Source organism: Marmota flaviventris, chromosome 18, assembly GCF_047511675.1.
Source record: "Marmota flaviventris isolate mMarFla1 chromosome 18, mMarFla1.hap1, whole genome shotgun sequence".
Taxonomy (NCBI): Eukaryota; Metazoa; Chordata; class Mammalia; order Rodentia; family Sciuridae; genus Marmota; species Marmota flaviventris.
In genome coordinates this window covers 1,648,609-1,656,613 of record NC_092515.1, presented here as the reverse complement: position 1 = coordinate 1,656,613, position 8,005 = coordinate 1,648,609, and the positions used below count along the sequence as shown (strand labels likewise).

The 8,005-nt window shown below is 55.0% G+C and overlaps 1 non-coding gene across 1 annotated transcript; it reads left to right on the top strand.

The window, feature by feature from the left end:
- Positions 1-6,813: 6,813 nt before the first annotated feature.
- Trnav-cac (transfer RNA valine (anticodon CAC)) lies at positions 6,814-6,884 on the top strand. Its single transcript has one exon. It is a non-coding gene; the product is annotated as a tRNA-Val (tRNA).
- Positions 6,885-8,005: the final 1,121 nt, after the last annotated feature.

Sequence of the window (8,005 nt, the reverse complement as noted above, 5' to 3'; positions counted from 1 at the left end):
CCCTGTAAGTCGAAAGACACCTCCAAGAGGGACTTTCTGCACTGTGTGGCAGGTGTGTAGCATGTGAGGAGAGGCAGGTGAGTGGCAGGTGAGTGGCAGGTGAGTGGCAGGTGTGTGGCAGGTGTGTGGCAGGTGTGTAGCATGTGAGGAGAGGCAGGTGAGTGGCAGGTGAGTGGCAGGTGTGTGGCAGGTGAGTGGCAGGTGAGGAGAGGCAGGTGAGTGGCAGGTGAGTGGCAGGTGAGGAGTGGCAGGTGAGGAGTGGCAGGTGAGTGGCAGGTGAGGAGAGGCAGGTGAGTGGCAGGTGAGGAGTGGCAGGTGAGTGGCAGGTGTGTGGCAGGTGAGTGGCAGGTGAGGAGAGGCAGGTGAGTGGCAGGTGAGTGGCAGGTGAGTGGCAGGTGAGGAGTGGCAGGTGAGTGGCAGGTGAGTGGCAGGTGAGGAGTGGCAGGTGAGTGGCAGGTGAGTGGCAGGTGTGTGGCAGGTGAGTGGCAGGTGAGGAGTGGCAGGTGAGTGGCAGGTGTGTGGCAGGTGAGTGGCAGGTGAGGAGAGGCAGGTGAGTGGCAGGTGAGTGGCAGGTGAGTGGCAGGTGAGTGGCAAGTGAGGAGAGGCAGGTGAGTGGCAGGTGAGTGGCAGGTGAGTGGCAGGTGAGGAGTGGCAGGTGAGGAGTGGCAGGTGAGTGGCAGGTGAGTGGCAGGTGAGTGGCAGGTGTGTGGCAGGTGTGTAGCATGTGAGGAGAGGCAGGTGAGTGGCAGGTGAGTGGCAGGTGAGGAGTGGCAGGTGAGTGGCAGGTGAGTGGCAGGTGAGTGGCAGGTCTGGATCCAACTCCCGAGCTCTTGCTCATTTCACAAAGGAAGGTGACATACAGGACTGACCAGAGCCAGCCCAAGCCCAGCAGGGGGCTGCCAGCCCAGGCCCTGGCCAGTAGCAGGGGACTTGGGCAGCTGGGAGAGGTCAGCCAGGTGGTCAACAGCATAGGAGCCTCGCTGTGGAGAGCAGTGGGCGCTGCTCCGTGGGAGTGACGTCCCCACTGAGGGCAGGGACAGAATGCTCATCCCTCCACCAGGACGGAGCCTGGATCTTGCCAGGAACTGCATGAGGTCGTGACCTTTCCGCCAGTCTGCCTGAGCTGCGCTGCGGTGGGTCACCACGTTCTGCTCCTGCATTTGGTCAACACACCGTTCATTTTATGGATATTTTTGGAAGTTTTAGTATATTTTTCCACACTTAAAATAATTTGAGGTAAAATTCACACAACATGGAATTGCCCATTTTCTGTGAGTCCATAGAGGGTCTACCCAGGTGTGACCCTCCCCTCGCCCCATAGAGGGTCTACCCAGCTATGACCACTCCTCTCGCCCCAGAGAGCCCGTCTCTCTCAGCAGCTGGTCCTCTTTCCCTGCTGTCCCTACATTTTGGAAACCACTAACCTACTTTCTGTCCTAGAAAGTGACGCACCTGCACCCATGGCGTGACCCAGCCAGTGGCCTTTTGTGTCTGGTGGAGTTCACTCGGCCTGCGCCAGGGGTCCAGTACTTCCGTTATTCCTGTGGCTGAGTGGCCACCCTGGCGTGGCGGTGCTGCGTCGATTCACTCATCTGTTGATGGACACTCTGCTATGAACATCTGCGTGCAAACGCGTTGGATGCTGGTCTCGGATTCTTTGGAGTACGTACCCAGGAGCGGGAGAGGGGCTGGTAGAGTGCTTGCCTACCAGGTGCAAGACCCCAGGTTTGAGCCCCAGCACCAAATTATCAATCAATCATCAATCAAGTGAAATCGAGAGGCAGGGACCAGCAAGTAAGGACACATCAGAGCCGGAGCTCTGCCAGGAGGAAGAGGAGTGGTCCCTGATGGCCTCGACGAGGGATGGGAGTGCACAGGGACTCAGAGGTGCTGCGGTCATGGCTTTGAAGACGGAGGGGGACCTCTGAGCCGAGGACTCTAGGGACCTCCAGAGCTGGGCCCCAAGCAGCAGAAGGAAAGAGGGGCCTGGCCCTACAATCTCGGGCACGGAAGCCCAGGGCCTGCAGAGGCTCGTGATCAGGGCCTAGGACGCGTGACCTGCTGCAGGGAGGTGAGAGGAGGGCCCTGAGAGGCTGGACAGGCATCAGTGTGTGGGAAGAGCGAGGGCACAGCCCCCGTGGGACCCCGGCTGGACCACAGCGGCGGAGCTCTCAGAATCACCAATGGTTCTTGGCCAATGAGGTTTCTCATGATGATCTTCAGGAGAAAAAGTTCTAGGGTCAGATACATGCGGGGAGTGCTTTCTGTTGTACGCTCCTTTCTTCTTGAGTATTCTTGGCACCTGTTAGCTGTGGAGGCTCCTCTTGGGGATCCCCCACCCTTTAGTTATCAACACCTCTGCGATGTTGAACGCAGCATTTCCTGAAAACATGGGACCCCAGAACATTCATTTCTGTCTCCCCAGATACCTGTTGACTCCAGCAGAAACAGCCTGCACCCCACTGGTCCACACTGTGACTCGCAGGCCTGCGGTCCAGCGGCTGGCACAAGCGACGGCACTAGGAGGCAGTGGACCTGGCACGTCACTCATGTGACTAGTAAGTGCCGGAGACACGTGTCAACACAGACGGTGTGACAGCCATGCTTGTTGCCGTGTACAATCTGACGAGGTTGTGGGCTTGCTCTGTTTTTCTGAAATTTGGAATGCGTTTAGGACACAGATCCACAGATGTGCTTTTCCGTAAAGGGCCCAGGCAGTGCATATTTTAGACACTGGGGACCAGAGGGTCTCGGCTGCCAGGGCCACCTTGCCCCGTAGTGTGCGAGCAGCCGAGAGTCCACGGTGGAAGGCACGGTGAGCCCAACAAAAGCTCCCACTCTGTCATTTTCGCCTGTCACAGTTTTCTTCTGTCTTTTCCCCCAACCACTTAAAAATATAAAAGCCACAAAAATAAAAGGCAAAATAAAAATATAAGAGCTGCTCCTGGCATGGGCCCTCGCCCGCCGGCAGATGGGCAGGACTCGCCATGCGTAAGCAGATGACTGGCAGCGGGAGAAGCAGCTCCTTGGCCGGCGGCTGGTGGCATGGGCGCCAGTCTGCAGCTGCCAGCTCAGCTGGAGGGCATGTGTGGGCAGCTGGCTTTGCCCTTGCAGCCTGGAAGAGGTGAAAGACCAGACTGCTGTCCACCCTGGAAGGAGGACATCAGCCCAGTCCCGGCCCCACCATGTGCTGCCTGGAGCCGTTTCTGAAGATGTCCCCGGTGTTTCTGCTCCTCCTGGGCCTCGCGCAAGCCTGCATCCCTCGAGAGGGTAATGGTCCCCGGGCATCTCGGGCTGGGTTCAGACAGGCCCTGAGGCCTCACAGATGCCCCTTGTCCAGGCCTAGGTGTCGGGTTTCCTCTCCCCTTGGAGGAGGTGGCCGGGTGGACAAGTCCCCGTTTGCTGGCCCAGCCTTGGAGAGGCGCACGCCGGTGTCTGCGTCCTGGTCCTTACTGATGGCTTCTTGCACTCACTCTCCTCATCCCACTAGTGGGTCATAGGGTCCCCAGTTCCCAGGACTGCTCGCGTCATTGAAGAGGTTGCTGTTGTGTAGATGCAGGACTTGACATCCCCACAGAGAGAGGGTCCAGTGAGACTCCGGCCCCTGCGATGTGCGGACACCGGAGAGCATGCTGGGAAGGGACTCCCTCCTCAAGTGCTCGTGCCACTCCTGGCTTGCTCCACATGCTCAGGGCTGGGGACCCAGAGGTGTCCTCCTGGGATCCCCATGCCAGGCCAGCAAACGCGTCCTGACTGGGGACCCAGAGAAGGTCTGTCCAAGACCCCAGTGAGGCGCAGGGCTAGCAGCTGAAGAGTCAGGAGACTGTCCAGGCAGGCAGAGCTGCGCGTGCAAAGGCCCTGGGGCAGAATGCCCCGAGGAAGGTGGACAGATGGAGGAGGAGGTGGGGGACAGTAACAAGAAGGGAGAGGGCCTGGCAGGGGGTCTGAGGGCTTCTGAATGTCTTCCTCAGGGTGAAAGGAAGTGTCTCACACTTCTAGGAAGGGAGTGCGGCGTGTGTGTGTGTGTGTGTGTGTGTGTGTGTGTGTGTGTGAGAGAGAGAGAGAGAGAGACAATCAGCTTTTCCCCAGGGTGAGGAATGGTTTGGGTGGGAATCAGAGTAGAAGCAAAGTCACAAATTCAGACATGTCAGTCACCAGGAGGACAGCAGCTGAGCAGGTGACAGACGTGGAGGAGCAGGAGTGGGGACCCGGTGCTGGAAGTCAGGGAATAAGGAGCAAGGGCCCCCGTTTCCCTTCTGTGATCAAGGCGGCCCCTGACAGGCAGGAGGGCGCTGCCGAGCACGGTGCCACCCCGGGTTCCCGAATTCCCTCACCTGCTTCCTCCAGCGTCACTCCTTCCTGCCACAGCCCCTCAGCACACGAGAGCCACACCACACAGAGCTGAGGCCTAAAGACAGATCGCACTCAAATGTCTCCCCTTTCCCTAATGGACGGCCTCTCCTGGAGGATCGGCCGGGGTCCTCTTAGCGCTTCCTCACACGGGGCCACGGGCTCCAGGCTAACACTCGGGCTTGGGTCCCCAGTCTCCCTTGTCTCTTTTGAGCTCAGGACATCTGGACAGCTCTGGTCAGTTGTTCTCGGGAGGTCTCTCAACCCGGGTTTGTCTCAAGTTCTCCCTCGATGGGACTGAGGCCAGGCACTGGGGACAGGAGTGCCACAGATGTGGGTCTCACGGTGCTGCTGGGTCTCACTGTGCATGTTGACTCTGGCACGTTGGTGGAGCTGGTCTGCCAGCCTCTCGTTACCGGTTCTCCGTGGTGGGCACCACATCTCGGGGGGCACCTGGAGAATATGTAGATATCCTGCTTCTCCTCCACGTTGGCCCACTGGTTTCAGCATCCATCCGTGCATTTCGCCTGCAGATGGGATCACTGTAGTGTTCCTCCAGGGGCGATTTTCCCGTCCCCCTGTTCCTTTCACATGCATTAATGGAATTTCTCTGTAAGGAAGCGCTGACCCTTCTCCCTCAGTCACTTCTTTTTCCTTCAAGTTTTTGTACCCGTGTGAACTCACGGGTATCTACTGCATCAATAGATGCATTTTGAGGGCAGCAGAGTGATGACCAGAAACTCCCTCTGGGCTTGCTGAGTCTGAAGTGTCGGCAGATGACCGAGACATTCACGGACTCCAGGTTCCATGAGCACAGGGCTTGGGAAGTGTTATTTACTCCTGCCCCCACAGCTTTCCTCCCATCAGATTTGCAAAGGCCCACAGAGCAGGGGCTGTGTCTGATGTTTCTGTGTCTCTAGCAGGAGGTACAGACCAGTGTCTGGAGAGTAGACCAAGGGAATGTTGGATGGTCGGACGGATAGTTGGGTGGATGGTTGGATGGATAGTTGGGCAGATGGTTGGGCGGATGGTTGGGTGGATGGTTGGGTGGATAGTTGGGTGGATGGTTGGTGGATGGTTGGGTGAATGGTTGGTGGATGGTTGGGTGAATGGTTGGTGGATGGTTGGGTGGATAGTTGGGTGGATAGTTGGGTGGATAGTTGGGTGAATGGTTGGTGGATGGTTGGGTGAATGGTTGGTGGATGGTTGGGTGGATAGTTGGGTGGATAGTTGGGTGAATGGTTGGGTGGATAGTTGGGTGGATAGTTGGGTGAATGGTTGGTGGATGGTTGGGTGAATGGTTGGTGGATGGTTGGGCGGATGGTTGGGTGGATAGTTGGGTGGATAGTTGGGTGAATGGTTGGTGGATGGTTGGGTGAATGGTTGGTGGATGGTTGGGCGGATGGTTGGGTGGATAGTTGGGTGGATAGTTGGGTGAATGGTTGGTGGATGGTTGGGTGAATGGTTGGTGGATGGTTGGGCGGATGGTTGGGTGGATGGTTGGGTGGATAGTTGGGTGGATAGTTGGGTGGATAGTTGGGTGAATGGTTGGTGGATGGTTGGGTGAATGGTTGGTGGATGGTTGGGCGGATGGTTGGGTGGATAGTTGGGTGGATGGTTGGGTGGATAGTTGGGTGGATAGTTGGGTGAATGGTTGGGTGGATAGTTGGGTGGATAGTTGGGTGGATAGTTGGGTGGATAATTGGGTGGATAGTTGGGTGAATGGTTGGTGGATGGTTGGCTGGATGGTCGGATGGAGGTTGATGGATGATGGATAGGCAGACAATGGATACGTAGAGGGATAGACAACAGACAGACGGATGGATAGATGGGTGAATGAGGGTTGGGTGGATGGAGAGATGGGTGGCAGGTAGATGGATGGATGGGCGGACAGATGACCTGGGTAGCTTCATTGATACAAAGAATGGATGAATCATCTTTCCTCCAGGGACACACCTGCTCTAGTCTTCTTGGTTACTGTCGTGATCTGAGCCTAATGCTTACTTCTCTCCCTGGTCCCTGCTTCTGATCCTGTTGGAATCCGAATGGCTGACACTTTCACCCCCAGTCGCAATTGAAGAAAAAAGTAAGAACTGTGATACCCTCAGCTCTCTATCCCCACAGCTAGCACCTCTTGACTCCCTTGGATCTGGAGATGCCCCTGGGAACTCTGGGGAAGAGGGGCCCCCCACTCTAGCTGGATTATGGTCTAGGGGGCCTCTGAACATTTAAAATTTAGTAAGAACCCCAAAGAGCTTATTTTTCTAGTTTGGGTGATCTTTATTGATGTTTACTTTATTATAAACTAAACGTTCCTAATTAAAAATATCTATTTGCAAATGGCCAATAGCACGGGGAAGATGCCCCACATTGTTAGTCACCAGGAAAATGCAAGTAAAACCACAGCAAGATTCCCGTAGACACCCTCAGATGACGCATTACAAAAGAGGGACGGAGGGCAGGTGATGTGGCTCAGTTGGTAGAGTGCTTGCCTCACATGCACAAGGCCCTGGGTTCAATCCCCAGCACCAAAAAAGAGAGGGATGGTAACAAGTGCTGGCCAGGACTCAGGAGGAGTCAGAGCTCTCCTCTTTCCCCTCTGTGGAGGAGAGCCCTGCTCCTGAAAATGCTAAACATTGAGTCACACACAATTCCACTAATTTTTTTCTTGTGGTGCTGGGGATTGAACCCAGGGCCTTGTGCATACGAAGCGAGCACTCTACAAATTGAGCTATATCCCCCCAGCCCTGGCAATTTTACTTCTAAGTACATGCCCGAAAGAAATCAAAATAGGAGTCTACACAGGCACTTGAGCATAGATGTTCATAGATGCTCTCTTCATAATAGTCAAAAAGTGGAAATAGCCAAGTGACCTTTAACTAATGAGTGGCAAACACAAGGGGGTCTGTGCATACGGTGGATCACTGTTTAGCCGACCGTGGAATATTATTCAGCCGTAAAAACAAAGAGCCAACAGATGCTGCGGCATAAATGAACGTCAAGAACCTCCTGCTCAGAGGAAGTGCCTGTCATTTTCAGTTGTCTGAATCCACTGATATGTGACACCCCGAGAGGCAGATCCATAAAGACAGAAGTGTGGTGGTGGTTGCCAGGGGCTGGGTGTAGAATTGGGGGTGATGCCAGACACGGTGGCGCACGCCTGTAATCCCAGCGGCTTGGGAGTCTGAGCAAGAGGATCATGAGTTCAAAACCCCTCTCAGCAACTTAGTGAGGCCCGAAGCAACTCAGTGTAGGGTCATGGCTCAGTGGTTAAGCACCCCTGGGTTCAATTTCCAGTACCAAAAAAAAAAAAGAATTGGGGGGTGATGATTATGGGGTGTAGGGTCTATTTTTGAGGTGATGAAATGCACCAAAATTGATGTGATGAATGCATGCACAAATCTAATCTGGAAAATACAGAAATGGGTGAATGGTATGGTATGCCGATCACACCTCCATACAGCTATTGCTTACATGCTTATTACTTCATTAAAAATAAGGATAAAAACACACACAACATATTAACATAAAATATTTTAATGAAATGACTTTTTTCCTAAGCCAAGCCAATCTGGTGGGAGGAGGGGGGTCGCTCTCCCGGTTGCGAACTCCTTTAAGGTCTGGCTGACAGGAGCTGAGGTCTCACTTCTGGCTT